The sequence below is a fragment of the Rhipicephalus microplus genome, chromosome 5, assembly GCF_043290135.1.
Source record: "Rhipicephalus microplus isolate Deutch F79 chromosome 5, USDA_Rmic, whole genome shotgun sequence".
Taxonomy (NCBI): Eukaryota; Metazoa; Arthropoda; class Arachnida; order Ixodida; family Ixodidae; genus Rhipicephalus; species Rhipicephalus microplus.
This window is the reverse complement of record NC_134704.1, coordinates 126,729,788-126,754,972: the sequence shown is the minus strand read 5'-3', so window position 1 is coordinate 126,754,972 and position 25,185 is coordinate 126,729,788. Positions and strand designations below refer to the sequence as shown.

General features: G+C 48.0%; 1 non-coding gene across 1 annotated transcript; it reads left to right on the top strand.

Annotated features, from left to right (window-relative positions):
* The first annotated feature begins 24,027 nt into the window (after window positions 1-24,027).
* Window positions 24,028-24,099, top strand: TRNAK-UUU (transfer RNA lysine (anticodon UUU)). The gene has a single exon. It is a non-coding gene; the product is annotated as a tRNA-Lys (tRNA).
* Window positions 24,100-25,185: the final 1,086 nt, after the last annotated feature.

The window sequence follows — 25,185 nt, the reverse complement described above, 5'->3', positions numbered from 1 at the left end:
CGAGAAACCCTCGCGCCGAGGGATAAATCCCGCACAGCCGATGCCGCGTCATTCGATCACCGACGCTCACTAGCGTGCCCGTCGTTTTGCTGGCCGCTGGTTCGCCGCCTGTGTATTTTTTCAGTTGTTAGGGGAGCACAGGTTCGCTCCAATAAACTTGTTTTCCTCATAGACAACTGCGTCGTCCTTTGCTGCGTGATATCTGGTGGAGGTGCGGGGTACATGAACCTTAAGCCATTGCCAAGCCGACAAGCACGCCCAACTCGTGTCAGCCGCCGACAGCAAGGCCTTCAGCCAGAGTTTGGACTGCTCCCGGATAAAAAAAGGAAAGAAGACGTAAAAACCATGATGATCACGCAGGCACCATGACCAGCGCTACCAACCCTCCCGTCGTTCTGCAACAGCCTCGTGAGCCCCCATCATTCCGAGGATCTCCTGGTGAAGACCCGGAAGAGTGGCTGGAGAAGCTGGAGCGCATCCGCATCTTTAACAGGTGAAATGATGAAGAAACGTTTCGTCATGTCTTCTTCTACTTGGAGGATGCAGCTCGAACGTGGTTTGAGAACCATGAAGGCTCCCTAACCGACTGGACTGTCTTTAAGAGTGAATTCCTCAAAACGTTCGCTACGGTTGTGCGGAAAGAACGAGCCACCCTTTTGTTGGAGACGCGAATGCAACACCCTATCGAAGGTGTACTGTTCACTGAGGATTGAAGATGCTGTTCCGGAAAGCTGACCCTGAAATGGCAGAAGAGAAGAAGGTGCGCTTTCTGAGGCGGGGAGTTAAACAAGAGCTCTTCGCTGGACTCATCCGCAACCCCCCTAAGACCGTCGCTGAGTTCGTCACCGAGGCTTCGATGATCGAGAGGACATTGGATATGCTTTCGCGGCAATACGATAGACCACTCAACACCCTTTCGGTGAACCCGGTAAACGCCCCTGGATTGGCGACGGAAGACTTGCGGGAGACCATCCGCGCCGTCGTTTGCGAGCAACTGAGGAAATTGTTCCCAGCAATGCCGCAGCCCCAAGTCGCCTCCCTCACTGACGTCGTCCGCGAGGAGGTTCAGCAATCACTGGGGAATTCCACGCCGTCGGAAGCATCTTGCGAACCACAAGCGATGACCTACTCCACTGCTGCTCGTCGACCCCGACCCGTCCCAACCCGTTATCAAGAGGCCCCGCCGTACCGCCGCCCAATGTCGCCCGCCCGACCCCCTGTAACCCGAAACCAGGCGCCCAGGAAGACCGAGGTGTGGCGAACGCCAGATAATCGTCCGCTGTGCTACCACTGCGGAGAGGCCGACCACGTCTACCGCCACTGCCCGTACGAGAGGCTGGGTTTGCGTGGGTTCTCCGTCGACGCACCCAGCCCGCGAGCCGGCCAGCGCCCATTTGAGATCGAAGAATACCTGTCGAACACCAGCCGTGGACCAACCCGTTTCAACTGTTCGCCGTCGCCCTACCCGTACCAATCCCCCAACCGTCGCAGCCATGCTGACTTCGCCCGTGGAAGGTCCCCCAGCCCACGAGGGGGAAACTAAAAGCAGCAGCTTCTGGAGGTGAAGTTGCACAACGGCGAGAAAATGAAAACCCTCCAACGACGCAAGACCGTGACTCACGACATGCCCTCATCCCGACGACTCGACGACACCCTGACGAGACCCCCGAAAACGACGACAGCTACGCTGCGCGACGCGTACCCGAAATGACGAAGCCTGCGCTGAGAAGACGACGATGACGACGCATAGTGCCCGACCATCAACACGTGCAAGCCGCGATACGACGCCCCGACGCACCCAAAATTCGAGGAAAGCGGCATCTGACGTCCAGTTGTCCATCGACGGCCTTGACCTAGTCGCCCTCATCGACACGGGAGCCGACTACTCGGTCATGAGCGGGTCATTCGCGTCCAAGCTAAAGAAAATTACGACCAGATGGGACAGTCCGCACATACGCACATGGCTGCTTGAACCGGCGGTTTAATGGGAGTGGACTTAGCGCGAGGACTAAGCTTGGACGTAGCTGGCGTAGCCACCTGGACAGAGGAGGCAATACCGGATGGCCTTGCAGTACACTGTTTTTGGGGTTGAAGTCGCTTATTTAAGAGTTCGAGTTGTTTAGTTAAAAGAGAATTTTGCTTTTGAAGTGCCGCAACTTGCTGGCGAAGGGCCGCAAGTTCGGGAGAAGGAGGATCGACAGAAGGGGGTGAGAGAGGCTTAGAAGCAGCTTTCCCTGCCCAACTGCTCACCTGAGGTACCGCCGCTGGTGCTTCGAGCAGTGAGAATGCTTGAGTGTCGGCGTGGAGTGGTGGAGCCGAATGATGCAAGTTGGTGCTGCTGTCTGGCTGTGACGAACATGAGGTGGTCCTTCGAGGAGGTGTTGAGGGCTGCTTGCGTTTCCGATATTTTTGATATTTTGCCGTGCAGCCACTGGTCCCAGTCTCATGGGCGCCGTGGCAGAGGATGCACTTGGGGTGGCAGTCGTGGGCATTGAGACCTGCAGGTGCGGGGGTTCCACATTTGGCACACTGGGTTAGAGCGGTGTGAGGACACTGAGGTGGTCGATGACCGATGGTACTGCACTTGGTGCAAACAGGGACCGTTTTCTTGTAGGCGCGGATATGCGTCGCCACGCAGTGGTAGAAGAGAAAGCGGGGTAACTTCGTTCCCTCGAAAGTCACCACCGCCGCCGTGGAATCTCCGAGTTTGTGAACCGCAAGGATAGTACCTCGAAGCCAATACAGTTCAGACTTTATCTTCTCCGGGCTTTCAGCAGGGCTTACGTTGATGACGCCCTTGCATGCATCCCCTGGTGCCTTGGCGTGGCCTCGAACGGGCAGCTGCTGATCCCCCACTTGCAGCTGGAAGTCCCCGAGGAGTCGCGGTGCCATAGGCAAAATGATGGTGCTACAGATCAAGATGTTTTGTTCCCAGATTGGCCACACTTGAATTTGCGTGGTAGTCCGGTCGCCGAGGTAGCTGCGGATGGCGTCGCCCACGCGATCGGCAGGGACGAATGTGCGTAGCTCGCAGGGAACGCGAGGTTTCACTATTACGATGTAGTCGTCGCGAGAGAGGCGAGGAGTTTGACGCGGACGCCACTTGCGTTGCTTCGCTGGCTGCGAGGACGGAGCAGAGGTAGGCACACCACCGGAGGGATGGCGCGCCGGCGTTCCTTGCAAGGCTGGGGAATGGTGGCCTGCCGTGGCGTCTCGTTGTTGTTGAGACGCAGACTTCGATTTCGCTTGCTTGCGTTGCCACAGTCTCACCATGTCTTCGAGGTATTCGTCTTCTGATGGCATACTGTTTACGGAGGATGAAATCTCCATGGACTGCATTTGGCTTGAGGTAGGATCATAGCCCGTAACCACGTTAGCGGCCGCCATCGCCGGGCTGAGAGCCCTTAGCGAAGCGGCGTTGTAGCCGGAAGTGAAGGACGTCCCTCAAGTTGTCAAAACTGGACCCACCTGGACGAAGGTGTTGTCTAGGCGAAGCGGAGAACTTGGCGGTGACGATAAATCCAAGTTTCAGGGGTACCAAGGTGGATGTCCACAGAAATAGCATAAAATCTACGGAGGCGATGTGGAGTGCGTCCGTCACCATCGAGCGCTCGCAGCGCCCCCCCCCCGTACCCTTCGGAGTTCGTCATTTTGCCTAACTGCTCCCGCGACGTAATTCTCGGAATGGAATTTTCGACGGACAATGGCGCAATAATTGATCTTCAGACCAGGTCGATAACGTTTTCTTCCGATCACTCCACGACGCCGCAGCCGAACCTCGGACACCATGCTGCTGTAAGGATCGCCGACGATCACGTCACCCTGCCACTCCGCGCAAGCTTGATGATCGCCGTCTATTGTGAAGGTGCTGCTCCTGACGTCGACGCTATCGTGGAGACTGACCAAAGGTTGCTTCTAGACCGTGGTGTCTGTCGCAAGAGGCATTGCGCGGTTTATGCAACGCAGATCCCACGTTTTGGTCACCAATTTCACCGAGGAGTACCAGCATCTAAACAAGGGCGCTGCAATTGGGTTCCTCGAAGAAACGCAAGAAGCGAGTCAAGTGATCGCGGTCGCCACCTCTGAACGCGCACGCGCAGATGCTTCCAGGCTGCCACATTCTTTCGACGTGAACCCTGCGCTGTCGCAAGAAAATCGGGACAGATTACTGAAGTTGCTCTGTCACTAAAGCGAGTGTTTTTTTCGAACTCGAAGTTACGTCAGACACCTTTGGCGAAGCACCGGATAATAACCGAAGATGGAGCCCGACCTACCAGACAGTCACCATACCGCATTTCTTCACACGAGCGTGAAACCATCCGGACTCAAATTGATGACATGCTCAGCGACGACATAATACAGCCATCAAAAAGTCCATGGGCTGCGCCGGTTGTACTTGGGAAGAAAAAAGATGGCACTTTAAGATATTGCGTTGACTACCGGAGACTAAACAAAATCACCAAAAAGGAAGTGTACCCCCTGCCACGAATCGATGACGCCCTCGACCACCTCTGCCACGCCAAGTACTTCTCATCCATGCATCTGAAGACCGGCTACTGGCAAATTGAAGTGGACGAGAGAGACCGAGAGAAGACTGCATTTATAACCCCGGACGGTCTATACGAGTTCAAGGTGATGCCGTTTGGGCTGTGCACGGCGCCCGCAACGTTTCAGAGAGTCATGGACACTGTGCTAGCAGGCCTGAAGTGGCACACTTGCCTCGTATACCTCGACGACGTTGTCGTATTCGCCCAGACTTTCGACGAACACCTCACAAGGTTGGAATCTGTACTCGAGGCCATTCGTACGTCGGGGTTAACGCTGAAGCCTGAGAAGTGCCGTTTTGCGTACGAGGAACTCAAGTTCTTGGGTCACGTCGTGAACGCCGCGGGAGTCCTACCTGACCCGGCAAAAACATCAGCCATTGCGAACTTCCAGAGGCCGAAAGATAAGAAGGGTGTGCGAAGGTTTCTCAGACTGTGCGCATACTACCGGCGCTTCGTCGCAAACTTCGCACGCATTGCAGAGCCACTCACGCGCCTGACGAAAGAAAGCACCCCTTTCAGCTGGAAAAACGACCAAGAAAAGGCATTCTGCGAGCTGCAACAACGCCAGCAAAACCCGCCCGTGCTCGCTCATTTCGACGAAAACGCCGAAACGGAAATGCACACGGACGCCAGTGATATCGATTTGGGTACCGTCCTCGTCCAAAAGCAAAGCGGTTACGAAAAGGTAATCGCCTATGCAAGCCGTGGTCTGTCGAAGGAGGAGAGAAACTACTCTGCTTCCGAGAAAGAGTGCCCGGCTATCATATGGGCCATTTCAAAATTTCGCCCATACATCTATGGTAGACCGTTCAAGGTTGTGACAGACCATCATGCGCTGTGTTGGCTCGCCAATTTGAAGGACCCCTCTGGCCGTCTTGGGCGGTGGAGCTTGCGCCTGCAAGAGTTTGACGTTACAATATTCTACAAATCCGGCAGGAAACACTCCGACGCCGACTGCCTGTCCCGTGCCCCCGTTGACCCATCACCACAGGACTCCGATGAAGACAGCACGCTCTTCGGAGTCATGACAGAGAGCAACCTAGCCGCCCAGCAGCGTGCCGACCATGACCTGCGCGCCATGATCAACTACATCGAAGGACGCAACGTCGCCGTGCCTAGGGCGTTCAAGCGCAACTTACCAGCATTCATCCTCAAAAACTCCATCCTAGTGAAGAAGAATTTCAACCCCGGAACAAGAACGAATTATCTACTTGTCATCCCCGCAGACCTTCGTGACGAAATTTTGGAAGCGTGCCACGACGACCCGTCTTCCGGACATCTCGGAACAGCTCGCACGATTACAAAAATCAAGGTTAAATACTTCTGGCCCCGCCTTACATCCGATGTCACCCACTACGTCCGGAGCTGCCGTGACTGCCAGTGACGAAAAACACCACCAACGAGACCAGCCGGACTTCTGCAGCCGATCGCCGTCCCAACGAGGCCCTTCCAACAGATCGGAATAGACCTTCTGTGCCCGTTCCCTACATCCCGATCCGCGAACAAATGGATTGTCGTAGCGACAGACTACATGACACGCTACGCAGAGACCACCACTCTTCCTAGGGGAACTGCACAAGAAGTTGCAAAGTTCATTATTAACCAAATTGTGCTGCGTCATTGAGCCCCTGAGGTCCTAATCACGGACCGCGGAACGACCTTCACTGCGGAGCTCATGCAAGGAATCTTAAGCTACAGCAACACAGATCACCGAAGAATGACGGCGTACCAGCCCCAAACGAACGGACTAACGGAACGGCTCAATAAGACAATCGCGGATATGCTGTCTATGTACGTCGACGTTGAACATAAGACGTGGGACGAAGTCCTCCCGTACGTCACGTTTGCGTACAACACGGCTATTCAAGAAACCACGCAGATGACACCGTTCGAGCTCGTCTACGGAAGACGGCCAACTACGATGTTCGACGCTATGCTTCCGCACGTAGAAGGCGACGACCTCAACGCCGGCGTCCAAGGATACCTCCAACGTGCGGAGGAGGGCAGCCAGCTCACTCGAGCTCGTATAACGGACCAGCAACTGGTGGATGCCAGACGCTACAATCTCCGACGCCAAGACGCCGAGTACCATCCTGGAAATCGTGTGTGGGTTTGAACTCCCATTCGACGACGTGGACTCAGTGAGAAACTTCTACGACGCTATTTCGGACCCTACCAGATTCTACGACGTATTGGCGAACTAACGTACGAAGTGATCCCCGACGGGGACTCCCGTACATCACGACGACGCACGCGGCCCGAAGTCGTCCATGTGGTTCGCTTAAAACCTTTCTATGGACGATGACAAACTTTTAATTTGTGTGGACTGTCCCTTAGGTTAGCATCGGGTCGATGCACTCTTAGAGGGGGGGGGGGGGGGGGGTAATGCCGCGAACCATGCATTGGGTTTGTTTATTTGTGTTTTGTTTTTTCGGCCTGGCTGCGCCGGCCTGTGCTATCGCCGTTTTCACAGCGTTTCGAACAAACGCTACCACAGCATTTCGAACAAACGCTATCGAACAACGCTTCAGGCGTTGTTCGATAGAAACAACGCTTCAAGCGTTGTTTATTAGAAATGCTGTTCGAACGAACAGCGTTTCTAACAAACGCTATCACGGCGTTCTCGATACAATTCGACTATTCGAGAAAGCCTCGCGCCAAGGGATATAAATTCCCGCACAGCCAATGCCGCGTCATTCGATCGCCGACGCTCACTAGCGTGCCCGTCGTTTTGCTGGCCGCTGCTTCGCCGCCTGTGTATTTTTTCAGTTGTTAGGGGAGCACAGGTTCGCTCCAATAAACTTGTTTTCCTCATAGACAACTGCGTCGTCCTTTGGTGCGTGACGATATTGTGCAACGTACGGCCATACAAGAAAGTCCTGTCCTGTTGCCAACGAACCTGACAAAGTGGTGTGTACGAAGTGCACGGGTACACATCTCGGCGAAGCATGCACTCTTAGAATGAACGATCCAGGAACTGTTTGCAACGAAAGCGAAAAGGTCGCAAGACTTAGATCCAACTGGACACGAAATGTGTCCGATAATACGAGAACGTGTCGCCCGCATGAGGGCCAGAACAGACTATGGATAATCTAGGAGGCGTGTACATCAAAGAAGGACGCAGCGGCCTGTATAACGTGCAGTGTTATTTACGGTTCCCTGCCTTAGTGCCCGCATCCATTTCGACTCATTTATATGGACCACATGGAGGTCGCTGCTTTTGCCGCTATTCTTCTAATTACGGCATATCCATACACGAAATTACACCATATGACACACACTTACAAGTAACTACACATCCCACAAAATTACACAATATTTCTTTCCTCAAGATATTTGCTGGTTGCGTGGGTCCCACTGCAATACATGAAAAAAGGCTCCTTACAGCTTTTCGCATTGTTGTTTTAGGAAAGGCGTTGCGCTTATTATTTAATATTGATCAGAACTATCATGACTCACAGTAATAACATAAAAATTTTACAGACTAATCTAGACCATACACGTGATGCCACAAAATTATTGATAGAACACATGACGCAACAACACTTCAATTTCGCCTTCGTGTGTGACCCGCACATCTGCGCAGGCACTGTTCAAGGCATACCACACACCATAACAAAGTTCCACGCACCAAACGATTCTCGCGTCATGCTCCTAGTACACAACACTAATTTTGACTTCTTCTCATTACACGTAACAGATGTGGTTGTTGCAGTAAAGTGTGAAAGCCATGACCAAACATTAATACTGATAGCTGTGTATGCACCGCCGCAAAGACCTATTGACCCCGTTCTGGATGAGTTGCAATGTGTAGTTTCATTGATTACAGGTTGTACTGTTATCATAGCCGGAGATTTCAATTCTAAGCGTAGAATGTGGGTGCCAGCTATAGGGGATGTTCGAGGCTCTCAAGTAGTCCAATTCGTAACGGCGAATGACTTAGTCTTATTGAACAACCCCAACTCCCCTCCAACTTTCACAACTCCGTATGCAGATTTATGGATAGATTTAACCATGGTTTCGCATAACCTCACTCTCGATGCTTACCGTTGAAAGGTTCTCTAAATTCCTACCCTCTCGGACCACAACTACATTGAATTCTCGTTCTCGCAAGCCCATACCAGCAGTGCTAAACGATTAACTAATCTAGAAAGAGCGAAAATTCTTAACAACAAAAAGGACGACACTTGGTTCACAAAGATACTTGGCTGCAACATTGGCTCACCTGAAGCCCTAACATGGTTGTAGACAAGTTTTATTCCATATACTCCGCTTTAAGCCAACGTTACTCACGACGCATAACATCGCGTAGTAAATTAGGTAATGGTGGTGGACACCAGAATTGACTATTGAACGTAAGCGTGTTCGGACTATGCGACGACGATACCAGCGAACAGCTGACCCTCTCCTTCGAGACATCTATCGCAAATTGTACGTTGATGCATTCTCAACCTACAAGGACAAAATCAGGAAAGCAAAATCATCGTTTGATAAAGACATTTTTGACTTTATCTGTAAGAAATGTTTATATGGTGATGTTTTCAAAACCGCATTTCAAAAACACCACCAAGTAACTTTCCTTCCTCCTCTAGATTTACCTAACGGCACTCGCACAGCTTCTGTAATTGAGTCCGCCCGGCTACTACTCAATACATTGGTAGTAGTGGACAGCTGTTCTGAAGACAACATGCACCACACTATCATGCGTAACATTGCGGCTAGTCCTTACCCGTAGCATACTTCTGACCCTCCTTTTACAATATCTGAGATCCTGGACACGACGGATTAACCTACTTGTTCATTAAAGGATTATTTCAATACCATCCTCAATTTTTCTATTTTATCTTCAATACCGCCTTAAGAATCGGACACTTCCCACAGGCTTGGAGTAGAGGGAAAGCAATATTCATACCAAAGCCAGGACGTCCGCTCCATTCGCCTAATGCATATAGACCAGCAGTTATGAACTCTGTATTCAGTAAAGTGTTAGAAAGACTCCTAAATGCTCGTCTGTATTATTTCCTGCACAATAATAATCTTCTTCACAATAATCAATACGGTTTTACGCATAATAAAAGTGCTACTTTAGCACTATACACACTGCGAAGCAAATTGGCTGCATACAAGGCAGCCAAACTTCCTACCATACTCATATCTCTTGATTTTGTAGGAGCATTCGATAGTGTTTGGCATCGTGCAGTCTTGAACTTTTTACGCAAGCACAGGTGTCCACAAAGCTTGTACTTTCTACTCACATTTTGGCACAGTCTTCCAATTTTTTTGGTGCGGAAAACACCATCGGTACGCCGTGCCTGGCCGCGACTTTCTTAAGGTTGTGCGAGACCTTATGAATATATGGCACAACTTGTGGCCTACTCCTTAAGGGCTGGGTAGCAGTCATCGCTTCCCGTGTTCCACGTTTAAACTTCTGCAGAAGTGATTCAGCAACGGCCGTAATGACCGATCGAGGGAACCCAGCAGCCTCTAGTCGGCTCACCTGATTAAGGAAACTAAGTTTCATGCTGTGTGGGCACGACCTTTTTAGCGCTGATTCTAAGCAAAGAGACGCAACGCCCCTCTTCACAATCTTTCAGTGGGCACAATCGTACGGCAACAGCTGCTTCTCAACACGAGGATGATAAGACCACCACATATGCTTATCGTTCTACGTGAGGATTAAGTCTAAAAACTGCAGACAAGCTTCTTGAGGCAATTCGACATTAAAGGAAAGCCCTCGTCCTAGTTTTATGAAAATGTTTAAAATAAAATCAGGGGATGTAAGGTCACCTTGTTTATCTAAAAGAATTAAAAAATCGTCAACGTACCTAAAAACATTTAAAACCTTCCCCCCTTTAAAAGCATTGTCCGAATCCCTGTCTACATCCGCTAGAAAAATACCGCAAATGACCGGGGCAACACAGGAACCAATGCAGATTCCTTGCCGCTGAAGAAAGGGCTTTTCGTCAAACATAATAAAAGTTGTATTCAGATAAAATTCTAAAAGCGATAAAAAATTGTCTACATTAACGCCCGCGTCATTGATAAAATCGACGTCACCATTCTCTCCTATGCAGGATTTTACAGAGGCTAGAAGCTTGTTATGCGGCACGGAATAATACAGATCTACAACATCCACTGAAAAGGCGTTGCCTGTGGTATCGCGAGACCGCAAAGAGTCGCACACATCACTTGAGCCCTTCGCACGGAAAGGGTCATTCACCACGAGATTCTTTAGCTTGCTCTGAAGAAATCTGCTAACGTTAATCTGCCAAGACCCTCCTTCACTAACAATAGTGCGAAAAGGTACATCCGGTTTGCGTCTCTTGGCCGAGAAAAAAACGTTCAGGTTGCTCCCTTTGCTGTTCTTTATGTTCTTAGCTAACGTTGTAAGCCCAGCATTCTTGCAAAAATCAGCGAACTTAGACTTAACGCGAGTCGCTCCCAACTTAACTGGGCGGAAGTTCTTCTTGATAGCCGCTAAAGCCTTTTCTTTGTAAGCTCCCTCAGGCATGACCACAAAGCAACTTTCTTTGTCGGCTAGCAATAATGTTAATTTCTGGTTTTTAAAGAACGACACGATGTTATTCAAGCCTGTAACTTTCGATCTATTTTGATTATGCAGTGCGCATTTCGATAAACAGTTCATACCATCTTGTAGGCATCTGTCCCGGTCTTGGTTGGAAGACTGTACCAAAGTGTGTGCGATATAAAGAAGCGCGGCTGTCAGAAGAAACATGAGAGGGCCTTTGTTAAGTGTTCCATGGGGGTTGTGTACTCCATACCCTTATCCTGGGAAAAAGTGAACATTGGCCAAACCGAACGGTGTATTAGTGACCGACTAAAGGAACACGCCCGAAAATTAACGAAAAGAGATGACAAGTATGCGCACCAGGTTGCGCGTGTCATCTCGTGTGGTTGTGACGCACGATTTTCTGAAACAAAGATTCTGGGTAGAAGCGCAAGTAAAACTGCACGTGAAGTGTTAAAAGCCTTTTTCATTGAAAAAAAAAATAAAGATAACTGTATAAGTGCCCCTTCAATTTCTTTGTTACCAAGCGAACATCACATTATCGCTCTAAGGCGATGACGTTGATTAACTGTACGTTTTGATAATGTATGCTGTTGGCCTTCTTTGGCGTGTGTGCGCACAATGTGTCCGGTGTATATTCAAGCCTTCGAGCTATGAATAAATCACTTGGAAGTGAGCGCTGTGTGTTTCATGCATGGGTGTGTGCGTGTGTGAGTGATTGTGTCAAGTTTTTGCGTTCTAACTAACTTTTCTCACGAAACTAGAATGCAGCAGAGTGGTGCAGTGGAAGCGTGCTGGGCCCATAACCCAGAGGTCCGTGAATCTAAACCACGCTCTTCTAATTTTATACTCTTTTGCATTAGTGCACAGTTTCTTAGTCCACGTTTTTTCACGTTACCCGAGTGCAGCAAAGTGGCGCAGTGGGAGTGTGCTGGGCCCATAACCCAGAGGTCCGTGGATCAAAACCACGCTCTGCTAATTTTATTTTCTTTTGCCTTAGTGCGCAGTTCCTTATTGCACATTTTCTCACTTAACTATAGTGCAGCAGAGTGGCGCGGTGAAAGCGTGCTGGGCCCATAACCAAGAGATCTGTGGATCGAAACCACGCTCTGTTGATTTTATATTCTTTTGCATTGTTGCGCATTATCTTACTGCACATTTTCCCACGTAACTGGAATGCGGCAGAGTGGCGCAGTGGAAGCATGCTGGGACCAGATGCCAGAAGTCCGTGCATCGAAACCACGCTCTGCTAAATTTATTTTATTTTTGCATTAGTGTGCACTTTCTTAGTGCACATTTTCCCACGTAACTAGAATGCAGCAGAGTGGCGCAGTGGAACCGTGCTGGGCCTATAATCCAGAGGTCCGTGGATCGAAACCACGCTGTGCTAATTTAATTTTCTTTTGCATTAGTGCGCACTTTCTCAATGCACATTTTCCACGTAACTAGAATGCAGAGCATGATGCAGTGGAAGCGTGCTGGGCACATAACCCATAGGTCCGTGAATCTAAACCACGCTCTGCTAACATTATATACTTTTGCATTAGTGCACAATTTTAATGCACTTTTTCCCACGTAACTAGAATGCAGCAGAGTTGTGATGTGGAAGGGTGCTGGGCCCATAACTCAGAGGTCAGTGGACTGAAACTACACTCTGCTAAATTTATTTCCTTTTGCACAAGTGCGCACTTTTTTTCTGCACAATTTTCCACATAACTCTATTGCAGCAGAGTGGCGCAGTGGAAGCGTGCTGGGCCTATAAGCCAGAGGCCCGTGGATCAAAACCACACTCTACTAATTTTATGTTCTTTTACATTAGTGCGCAGTTCCTTACTGCACATTTTCAACGTAACTAGAGTGCAGCAGAGTGGCGCAGTGGAAGCGTGCTAGGCCCATACTCCAGAATTCCTTGGATAAAAACCACGCTCTGCTGAGTTTATATACTTTTGCATTATAGCGCTGCTTCTTACTGCACATTTTCTCACGTAACTAGAGTGTACCAGAGTGGCGCAGTGGAAGCGTGTTGGGGCCATAACCCAGAGGTCCATGCACCGAAACCACGCCCTGCTAACTTTATTTCTTTTGCAATAGCGCGCACTTCTTACTGCTTATTTTCACAAGTATCTGGAGTGCAGCAGAGTGGCGCAGTGGGTGTGTGCTGGGCCCATAACCCAGACGTCCGTGGATCAAAACCACGCTCTGATAATTTTATATTCTTATGCATTAGTGCGCAGTTCAGTTCCTTACTGCATATGTTTGCACGTAACTAGAGTGCGGCACAGTGGCACAGTAGAAGCATGCTGGGCCCACATTCCAGAGTTCCATGGATCAAAACCACGCTCTGCTAATTTTATATTCTTTTGCATTAGTGCGCAGTTTCTTACTGCACATTTTCTCACGTAACTAGAGTGCAGCAGAGTGGCGCAGTGAAGGCATGCTTGGCCCATAACCCAGAGGTCCTTGGATCGAAACCACGCTCTGCTAATTTTATAATCTTTTGCATTAGTGCACACTTTCTTACTGCACATTTTCTCACATAACTAGAGTGGAAAAGAGTGGCGCAGTAGAAGCGTGCTGGGCCCATAACCCAGAGGTCCTTGAATCTAAACCACGCTCTGCTAATTTTATATTCTTCTGCATTATAGCACAGTTTCTTACGGCACGTTTTCTCACGTCACCAGAGTAAAGCAGGGTGGGGCAGTGGAAGCTAGCTGGGCCTATATTTCAGAGGTCCGTGGATGGAAACAACGCTGTGCTAATTTTATTTTCTTTTGCATTAGTGCACACTTTCTTACTGCACAATTTCCCAAGTATCTGGAGTGCAGCAGAGTGGCGCAGTGGGAGTGTGCTGGGCCCAAAACCCAGAGGTCCATTGATCGAAACCACGCTCTGATAATTTTATTTTCTTTTGCATTAGTGCGCAAATTCTAACTGCACATTTTCCCAAGTAACTAGAATGCAGCAGAGTGGCGCAGTGGAAGCATGCTTGCACCATATCCCAGAGGTCCGTGGATAGAAACCACGCCCTGCTAACTTTAGTTTCTTTTTCAATAGTGCGCACTTCCTTACTGTACGTTTTCTCACGTCACAAGAGTGCAGCAGAATGGTGCAGTGGAAGCGTGCTGGGCCAATATTCCACAGGTCCGTGGATCTAAATCTCGCTCTGCTAACTTTATATTCTTTTCCATTAGTGCACAGTTTCTTACTGCACGTTTTCTCACGCAACTAGAAAGCGGCAGAATGGTGCAGTAGAAGCGTGATTGGCCCGTAACCCAGAGGTCCGTGGATCGAAACCACGCTCTGCTGATTTTATTTTCTTTTGCATTAGTGCGCAGTTCTTACCGCACATTTTCTCACATAACTATGGTGCAGCAGAGTGGCGCAGTGGAAGCGTGCTGGGCCCATAACCAAGAGGTCTGTGGATAGAAACCACGCTCTTTTATTTTATTATCTTTTGCATTGGTGCGCATTATCTTACTGCACATTTTCCCACGTAACTGCAATGCAGCAGAGTGGCGCAGTGGAAGCGTGCTGGGACCATATGCCAGAGGTCCGTGCATCGAATTCACGCCCTGCTAACTTTACTTTCTTTTGCAATAGCGCGCACTTTCTTACTGCACGTTTTTTCACGCAACTTACGTGCAGTAGAGTGGCGCAGTGGAAGCGTGCTGGGCCCATAACCCAGAGGTCCGTGGATCGAAACCACGCTCTCCTAATTTTATATTCATTTGCACTAGTGCGCAATTTCTTACTGCACACTTTCTCACGTAACCAAAGTGCAGCAGGGTGGCGCAGTACAAGCGTGTTGGGCCCATAACCCAGAGGTCCATGGATCGAAGCCACGCTCTGTTATTTTTATTTTCTTTTGCATTAATTCGTACTTTCTTTCTGCACATTTTTTCACATAACTAGAATGCTGCAGAGTGGCCCAATGGAAGCCTGCTAGGTCTATAACCCAGTGTTCCGTAGAGCGAGACCACGCTCTGCTAACTGTATTTTCTTTTGCATTAGTGCGCACTTTCTTACTGCACATTTTCCACGTAACTAGAATGCGGCAGCGTGGTGCAGTGGAAGCGTGCTGGGCACATAACCCATAGGTCCGTGAATTGAAACCACGCTCTGCTACCTTTATATACTTTTGTATTAGTGCACAATTTCTTACTGCACTTTTTCCCACGTAACCAGAATGCAGCAGAGTGGCGAAATGGAAGCGTGCTGGGCCCATATTCCAGAGTTCCTTGGATCGAAACCACGCTCTGCTGAGTTTATATACTTTTGCATTATAGCGCAGTATCTTACTGCACATTTTCTCACGTAACTAGAGTGTAGCAGAGTGGCGCAGTGGAAGCTTGCTGGGCCCATAACCCTGAGTTCTGTGGAGTGAAACCACGCTCTACCTATTTTATGTTCTTTTGCATTAGTGCGCAGTTTCTTACTGCACATTTTCTCACGTAACTATAGTGCAGCAGAGTTACGCAGTGGAAGCGTGCTGGGCCCATAACCAAAAGGTCCGTGGATCGAAACCACGCTCTGTTAATTTTATATTCATTTGCATTGGTGAGCATTTTCTTACTGCACATTTTCTCACGTAACTAGAGTGCAGACGAGTGGCGCAGTGGACGCGTGCTGGGCCCATAACCCAGAGTTCCGTGGAGCGAAACCACGTTCTGCTAATTTTGTTTTATTTCGTAATAGTAAGCACTTTCTTAGTGCACATTTTCCCACGTAACTAGAATGCAGCAGAGTGGCGCAGTAGAACCGTGCTGGGCCTATAATCCAGAGGTCCGTGGATAGAAACCACGCTGTGCTAATTTAATTTTCTTTTGCATTAGTGCGCACTTTCTCACTGCACATTTTCCACGTAACTAGAATGCAGAGCATGGTGCAGTGGAAGCGTTCTGGGCACATATTCCGTAGGTCCGTGGATCTAAACTACGCTCTGCTAACTTTATATACTTTTGCATTAGTGCACAATTTCTTAATGCACTTTTTCCCACGTAACTAGAATGCAGCAGAGTGGTGATGTGGAAGTGTGCTGGGCCCATAACACAGAGGTGCGTGAATTGACACTACGCTCTGCTAAATTTATTTTCTTTTGCACAAGTGCGCACTTTTTTTCTGCACATTTTTCCACATAACTCTAATGCAGCAGAGTGGTGCAGTGAAAGCGTGCTGGGCCTATAACCCATAGGCCCGTGGATCAAACCCATGCTCTACTAATTTTATGTTCTTTTGCATTAGTGCGCAGTTCCTTACTGCACATTTTCTAACGTAACTAGAGTGCAACAGAGTGACACAGTGGAAGCGTGTTGGGGCCATATCCAAGAGGTCCGTGCACCGAAACAACGCCCTGCTAACTTTATTTTCTTTTGCCATAGCGCGCACTTCTTACTGCTCATTTTCACAAGTATCTGGAGTACAGCAGAGTGGCGCAGTGGGTGTGTGCTGGGCCCATAACCCAGAGGTCCGTGGATCAAAACCACGCTCTGATAATTTTATATTCTTTTGCATTGGTTCCCACTTTCTTACTGCACATTTTCCCACGTGGCTAGAATGCAGCAGAGTGGCGCAGTGGAAGCGTGCTTGCATTATATCCCAGATGTCCGTGGATCGAAATCACGCCCTGCTAACTTTGGTTTCTTTTGCAATAGTGCGCACTTCCTTACTGCACGTTTTCTCACGTCACAAGAGTGCAGCAGAGTGGTGCAGTGAAAGCGTGCTCCGCCCAAAACCCAGAGTTCCATGAATCTAAACCACGCTCTGCTAATTCTATATTCTTTTGCATTAGTGCACAATTTCTTACTGCACGTTTTTTCACGCAACTAGAGTGCAGCAGAGTGGTGCAGTGGAAGCGTGATGGGCCCGTAACTCAGAGGTCCGTGGATCGAAACCACGCTCTGCTAATTTTATTTTCTTTTGCATTAGTGCGCAGTTTCTTACTGCCCAATTTCTCACGTAACTATAGTGCAGCAGAGTGGCGCAGTGGAAGCGTGCGGGGCCCATAACCAAGAGATCCGTGGAGAAAACCACGCTCAGCTAAATTTATTCTATTTTGCATTAGTGTGCACTTTCTTACTGCACATTTTCCCACGTAACTAAAATGCATCTGCATGGTGCAGTGGAAGCGTGCTGGGACCATATCCCAGAGGTCCGTGGATCAAAATCACGCCCTGCTAACTTCATCTTCTTTTGCAATAGTGTGCACTTTCTTACTGCACGTTTTCTCACGTCACAAGAGTTCAGCAGAGGGGCGCAGTGGAAGCGTGCTGGGCCCATAACCCACAGGTCCGTGGATCAAAATCACGCTCTGCTAACTTTATACTCTTTTACATTAGTGCGCAATTTCTTACTGCACAATTTTCCACGTAACTAGAAGGCAGCAGAGTGGCGCAGTGGAAGTGTGCTGGGGCCTTATCCCAGAGGTCCGTACATTGAAACCATGCCCTGCTAACTTTATTTTCTTTTGAAATAGCGCGCACTTACTTACTGCTCAATTTCTCACGTAACTAGAGTGCAGCAGAGTGGCGCAGTGACGGCATGCTTGGCCCATAACCCAGAGGTCCGTGGATCGAAACTACGCTCTGCTAATTTTATAAAAGTTTGCATTATAGCACACTTTCTTACTGCACATTTTCTCACGTAACTAGAGTGGAGAAGAGTGGCGCAGTGGACGCGTGCTGGGACCATCACCGAGTTCCGTGGAGCGAAACCACGCTCTGCTAAATTTGTTTTATTTTGCATTTGTGTGCACTTTCTTAGTGCACAATATCCCACGTAACTGGCATGCAGCAGAGTGGCGCAGTGGAACCGTGCTGGGCCTATATTCCAGAGGTCTGTGGATCAAAACCACGCTGTGCTATTTGAATTTTCTTTTGCTTTAGTGCGCACTTTCTTACTGCACATTTTCCACGTAACTAGAATGCAGCAGCGTGTGCAGTGGAAGCGTGCTGGGCACATAACCCATAGGTCCGTGGATTGAAACCACGCTCTGCTACCTTTATATACTTTTGCATTAGTGCACAATTTCTTACTAAACTTTTTCCCACGTAATTAGAATGCAGCAGAGTGGCGATGTGGAAGTGTGCTGGGCCCATAACTCAGAGGTCCGTGGATTGAAACTACGCTCTGCTAAATTTATTTTCTTTTGCACTAGTGCACACTTTTTTCTGCAAATTTTTCCACGTAACTGTAATGCAGCAGTGTGGCGCAGTGGAACCGTGCTGGGCCAATAATTCAGAGGTCCATGGATCGAAACCACGCTCTACCAATTTTATGTTCTTTTGCATTGGTGCGCAGTTTCTTACTGCGTAATTTCTCACGTAACTATAGTGCAGCAGAGTGGCGCAGTGGAAGCGTACTGGGCCCAAAACCAAGAGGTCCGTGGATCGAAACCACGCTTTGTTAATTTTATATTCTTTTGCATTTGTGCGCATTTTCTTACTGCACATCTTCTAACGTACTTAAAGTGTAGCAGAGTGGCGCAGTGGAAGCGTGCTGGGCTCATAACCCAGAGTTTTTTGGAGCGAAACCACGCTCTACTAATTTTATGTTCTTTTGCATTAGTGCACAGTTTCTTACTGCATATTTTCTCACGTAACTATAGTGCAGGAGAGTGGCGCAGTGGAAGCGTGCTGGGCCCATAACTAAGAGGTCCGTGCATCGAAACCATGCCCTACTGATTTTATGTTCTTTTGCATTAGTGCGCAGTTCTTTACTGCACATTTTCTAACGTAACTAGAGTGCAGCAGAGTGGCGCAGTGGAAGCGTGCTGTGCCCATATTCAAGAGTTCCTTGAATCGAAACCACGCTCCGCTGAGTTTATATACTTTTGCATTATAGCGCAGTTTCTTACTGCACATTTTCTCACGTAACTAGATTGTGGCAGAGTGGCGCAGTGGAAGCGTGCTGGGCCTATAACCCAGAGGCCCGTGGATAAAAACAACGCTCTACTAATTTTATGTTCTTTTGCATTAGTGCGCAGTTTCTTACTGCATATTTTCTCTCGTAACTATAGTGCAGCAGATTGGCGTAGTGGAAGCGTGCTGGGCCCAAAACCAAGAGGTCCGTGGATCGAAACCACGCTTTGTTAATTTTATATTCTTTTGCATTTGTGCGCAATTTCTTACTGCACATTTTCTCACGTAACTAGAGTGTAGCAGAGTGGCGCAGTGGAAGCATGCTGGGCTCATAACCCATAGCTCCTTGGAGCGAAACCACGCTCTACTAATTTTATGTTCTTTTGCATTAGTGCGCAGTTTCTTACTGCATATTTTCTCACGTAACTATAGTGCAGCAGAGTGGCGCAGTGGAAGCGTGCTGGGCCCATATTCCAAAGTTCCTTGGATCGAAACCACGCTCTGCTGAGTTTATGTACTTTTGCATTATAGCGCAGTTTCTTACTGCACATTTTCTCAGGTAACTAGAGTGTAGCAGAGTGGCGCAGTGGAAGCGTGCTGGGCCCATAACCCAGAGTTCCGTGGAGCGAAACCACGCTCTACTAATTTTATGTACTTTTGCATTACTGCGCAGTTTCTTACTGCATATTTTCTCACGTAACGATAGTGCAGCAGAGTGGCGCAGTTGAAGCGTGCTGGGCCTATAACCCAGAGGCCCGTGGATCAAAACCATGCTCTACTAATTTTTTGTTCTTTTGCATTAGTGCGCAGTTCTTTACTGCACATTTTCTAACGTAACTAGACTGCAGCAGAGTGGCGCAGTGGAAGCGTGCTGTGCCCATATTCAAGAGTTCCTTGAATCGAGACCACGCTCTGCTGAGTTTATATATTTTTCCATTATAGCGCAGTTTTTTACTGCACATTTTCTCACGTAACAAGAGTGTAGCAAAGTGGCGCAGTGGAAGCGTGCTGTGCTCATAACCCAGAGTTCCTTGGAGCGAAACCACGCTCTACTAATTTTATGTTCTTTTGCATTAGTGCGCAGTTTCTCACTGCATATTTTCTCACGTAACTATAGTGCAGCAGAGTGGCGCAGTGTTAGCGTGCTGGGCCCATAACCAAGAGGTCCGTGGATCGAAACCACGCTCTGTTAATTTTATATTCTTTTGCATTGGTGCGCATATTCTTTCGCATTGGTGCGGCCCCGATGGCATCAGCGCCAAACTACTTAAATTAACCTGTCAACATTCAGCTAAGTTGCTTGCATTCATTTTCCAGCAATCCCTTGACTCTGGTTGTATACCAGATGACTGGAAATTGGCTAATGTGGTACCCATCTTCAAGTCCGGTAACAGCAATCACCCCATCAACTATAGGCCGATTTCTCTCACGTCCATTTCGTGTAAGTTACTAGAGCACATCATACACTCCCAGGTCATGCGTCACCTCAACCGTAACAATTTACTTCTTCAAATACAACATGGTTTTCGAGAAAAATTATCATGTCAGACTCAACTTTTCGAACTCGTGACAGACCTGCACACAGCTCTTCATATGTCCATCTGCATCGACGCGCTTTTCATAGACTTTTCCAAGGCTTTTGATCGTGTCCCCCATAACCGGCTAATGTTAAAAATACGTCACATCTGCCTCGACCAGAAAACGACTGCATGGATACAAGAATTTCTAAACAACATGTCTCAGTCAGTTAAACTTAACAACTACATATCTCATCCTACCCGAGTAACATCTGGTGTGCCACAAGGCAGTGTGCTGGGTCCTCTTCTCTTTTTAGTATACATTAATGACATTGCATCAAACATAAGTTCATCAATTCGTCTTTTCGCGGACGATTGCGTTGTTTATAGGAAAATAACTTGCACAGATGACGTTGCAGAACTACAACAGGATCTTACCAGGTTAGGGGAATGGTGCAGCAAATGGAAATTAATGTCGAAAAAACCAAGCACCTAATGTTTACTAATATCACTTCTGCATGCTATAGCTCTTATAAAATAAACGATTCGATAATAGAAAAAGTCACGTCATTTAAGTATCTGGGCGTAATACTCACTTCAGATCTAAGCTGGACTGCTCACCTAGAGTATACTACTAATAAGGCTCTCAAGAAACTCGGCCTCCTTAAACGTCGCTTGCATTTCACTAATAAGGAAACTAGACTGCGCGCTTTCAGTTCATTGATTCGGCCATCCCTAGAATATGCTTCAATCATATGGCATCCTCACCAAATTGGTCTTACTAACATGCTCGAAATGGTACAGAATAAAGCTGCTCGGTTCATCTCATCATCCTACTCGCGTTACATAAGTGTTTCTTTACTAAAATCGGACCTTAGCCTTACCACCCTTGCCATGCGCAGGCGACATACACGACTATCGTTCTTTCACTCACTTTATCACAGCAACTCATCCTTCGCCCAGTCTCATATCTTTCCAGCCCCTCATACTTCATCCCGCCTCGATCATGCGCACAAGGTGGCCCCCATTTTTGCTAGGACCAAGAAGTTTCAAAATTCGCCATTATCATTATGCATAATCGAGTGGAATTCTCTTCCACCTAACATCGTCGAAATAACAGATCCTTCCATATTTAACTCCATGCTTCAGGGCTATTTGCATAGTGAAAAACATGGCTGACCTGTGTCTGATTGCCCTCGTTTTGTCTGCTGTTTTTGCTCCCGATACTTATTCAGTGTTCTTCGATGTAATTTTCTTAAGTGTTTTCATTATTATTGTACTTATGAATATGTACTCGATTAATGTTGGTGAACGTACTTGACTTGATGCTGTGATTTGATTTACTCGCTGTTTCCTTTTTATTGTTACTTTTTGGTATTCTGTTTTCTGTTCATGTTGCTTGAAATGTATGTATTCACTTAAATCCCCCCCCCCTATGTAATGCCCAATTGGGCCTTTAGGGTATTGAAATAAATGAATAAATAAATTTCTTACTGCACAATTTGCCATGTAACTTGAATGCAGCAGAGTGGCGCTGTGGAAGCGTGCTGGGGCCATATCCCGGAGGTCCGTGCATCGAAACCGCGCCCTGCTAACTTTATTTTCTTTTGCAATAGCGCGGACTTCCTTACTGCTCATTTTCACAAGTATCTGGAGTGCAGCAGAGTCGCGCAGTGGGTGTGTGCTGGGCCCATAACCCAGAGGTCCGTGGATCGAAACCACGCTCTGCTAATTTTATATTCTTTTGCATTGTTGCGCAATTTCTTACTGCACATTTTCAAACGTAACTAGAGTGCAGCAGAGTGGCGCAGTGGACGCGTGCTGGGTCCATATTCCAGAGTCCCTTGGATCGAAACCACGCTCTGCTGAGTTTATACACTTTTGCATTATAGCGCAGTTTCTTACTGCACATTTTCTCAGGTAACTAGAGTGTAGCAGAGTGGCGCATCGGAAGCGTGCTGGGCCCATAACCCACAGTTCCGTCCAGCGAAACCAAGCTCTACTAATTTTATGTTCTTTTGCATTAGTGCACAGTTCCTTACTGCACATTTTCTAATGTAACAAGAGTGCAGCAGAGTGGCGCAGTGGAAGCGTGCTGTGCCCATATTCCAGAGTTCCTTGGATCGAAACCACGCTCTGCTGAGCCTATATACTTAATTTATTTTATTTTGCATTAGTGTGCACTTTCTTACTGCACATTTTCTCACGTACTTAGAGTGTAGCAGAGTGGCGCAGTGGAAGCGTGATGGGCCCGTAACCCACAGGTCCGTGGCTCGAAACCACGTTCTGCTAAATTTATTTTCTTTTGCATTAGTGCGCACTTTCTGCACATTTTTCCACGTAACTTGAATGCAGCAGAGTGGCGCAGTGGAAGCGTGCTGGGCCTATAACCCATAGCCCATGGATCAAAGCCTAGCTCTACTACTTTTATGTTCTTTTGCATTAGTGCGCAGTTACTTACTGCACATTTTACCACGTAACTAGAATGCAGCAGAGTGGTGCAGTGGAAGCGTGCTTGGCCCATAACCCAGAGGTTCGTGAATCTAGACCAGGCTATGCTTAATTTATATTCTTTTGCATTAGTGCACAGTTTCTTACTGCACATTTTATCACGTAACCAGAGTGCAGCAGGGTGGCGCAGTAGAAGCGTGCTGGGCCCATAATCCAGAGGTCCGTGCATCAAAACCGCGTCCTGCTAACTTTATTTTCTTTTGCAATAGCGCACACTTTCTTACTGCACGTTTTCTCACGTAACTTACCTGCAGCAGAGTGGCGCAGTGGAAGCGTGCTGGGCCCATAACCCTGAGGTCCGTGAATCAAAACCCCGCTCTGCTAATTTTATATTCTTTTGCATTAGTGCGCAATTTCTTACTGCACACTTTATCACGTATATAGATTGCCCAAGAGTAGTGCAGTGGAAGCGTGCTGGGCCCATAACCCAGAGTTCCGTGGAGCAAAACCACGCTTTTCTAATTTTATAATAATTTGCATTAGTGCACACTTTTTACTGCACATTTTCTCACGTAACTAGAGTGGAGAAGAGTGGCGCAGTGGACGCGTGCTGGGCCCATTACCGAGTTCCGTGGAGCGAAACCACGCTCTGCTAATTTTATTTTATTCTGCATTAGTGTGCACTTTCCTAGTGCACATTTTCCCACGTAACTAAAATGCAGCAGAGTGGTGCAGTGAAAGCGTGCTGGGACCATACCCCAGAGGTCCGTGGAACAAAACCACGTCTTGCTAACTTTATTTTCTTTTGCAACAGTCCGCACTTTCTTACTGCACGTTTTCTCACGTCACAAGAGTGCAGCAGAGTGGCGCAGTGGAAGCGTGCTGGGCCCATAACCCACAGGGCCATCGATCGAAACCACGTTCTGCTAAATTTATTTTCTTTTGCATTAGTGCGCACTTTCTGCACTACTTTCCAAGTAACTTGAATGCAGCAGTGTGGCGCAGTGGAAGCGTGCTGGGCCCATTATCCAGAGGTCCGTGGATCGAAACCACGCTGTGCAAATTTTATTCTCTTTTGCATTAGTGCGCACTTTCTTACTGCACATTTTCTCACGTTACCAGAGTACAGCAGGGTGGCGCAGTGGAAGCGCGCTGGGCCTTTAATCCAGAGGTCCGTGGATCGAAACCACGCTGTGCTAATTTATTTTCTTTTGCATTAGTGCGCAATTTTTTACTGCACATTTTCCCACGTAAATTGAATGCAGCAGCGTGGTGCAGTGGAAGCGTGCTGAGCACATAACCCATAGGTCCGTGGATCGAAACCACGCTCTGTTAATTTTATATTCTTTTGCATTGGTGCGCAATTTTTTACTGCACATTTTCCCACGTAAATTGAATGCAGCAGAGTGGCGCAGTGAAAGCATGCTGGCGCCATATCCCAGAGGTCCGTGGAGCGAAACCACGCTCTACCAATTTTACATTCTTTTGCATTGGGCGCACTTACTTACTGCTCATTTTCACAAGTATCTGGAGTGCAGCAGAGTGGCGCAGTGGGTGTGTGCTGGGCCCATAAGCCAAAGGTCCGTGGATCAAAACCATGTTCTGCTAACTTTATATTCTTTTGCATTAGTGCACACTTTCTTACTGCACATTTTCTCACGTAACTAGAGTGGAGAAGAGTGGCGCAGTGGACGCGTGCTGGGCCCATAACCGAGTTCCGTGGAGCGAAACCACGCTGTGCTAATCTTATTTTATTTTGCATTTGTGTGTACTTTCTTAGTTCACATTTTCCCTCGTAACTAGAATGCGGCAGAGTGGCACAGTGGAAGCGTGCTGGGCCCATAACCCGCAGGTCCGTGGATCAAAACCACGTTCTGCTAAATTTATTTTCTTTTGCAATAGTGCGAACTTTCTTTCTGCACAATTTTCCACGTAACTTGAATGCAGCAGAGTGGCACAGTGGAAGCGTGCTGGGCCTATAACCCTGTGATGCGGGTTCTTGTTGCTGATTTGTTTTTCTCCCGGGCTGAGCCTCAGAGAGTTTTGTTAATAAGGACAAAGCCGTTCGGTTTCCAAGAAACACACAAAAAGTTTAATTGAAAAGTAAAAAGGCAAAGATTCCTCACAAAACAAAACACTTAATAAACAGTTGACTGGACATGACGAAACACATCTGTAAACACCCAACAAAAACGTTCAAAGTCAGTAACTAAACCTAACGTTCGAAAGGGGCTGAGTGATGGGAGTAGCGCAAGAGTATCGGTGCAGTCTCACCCACAAGTTGG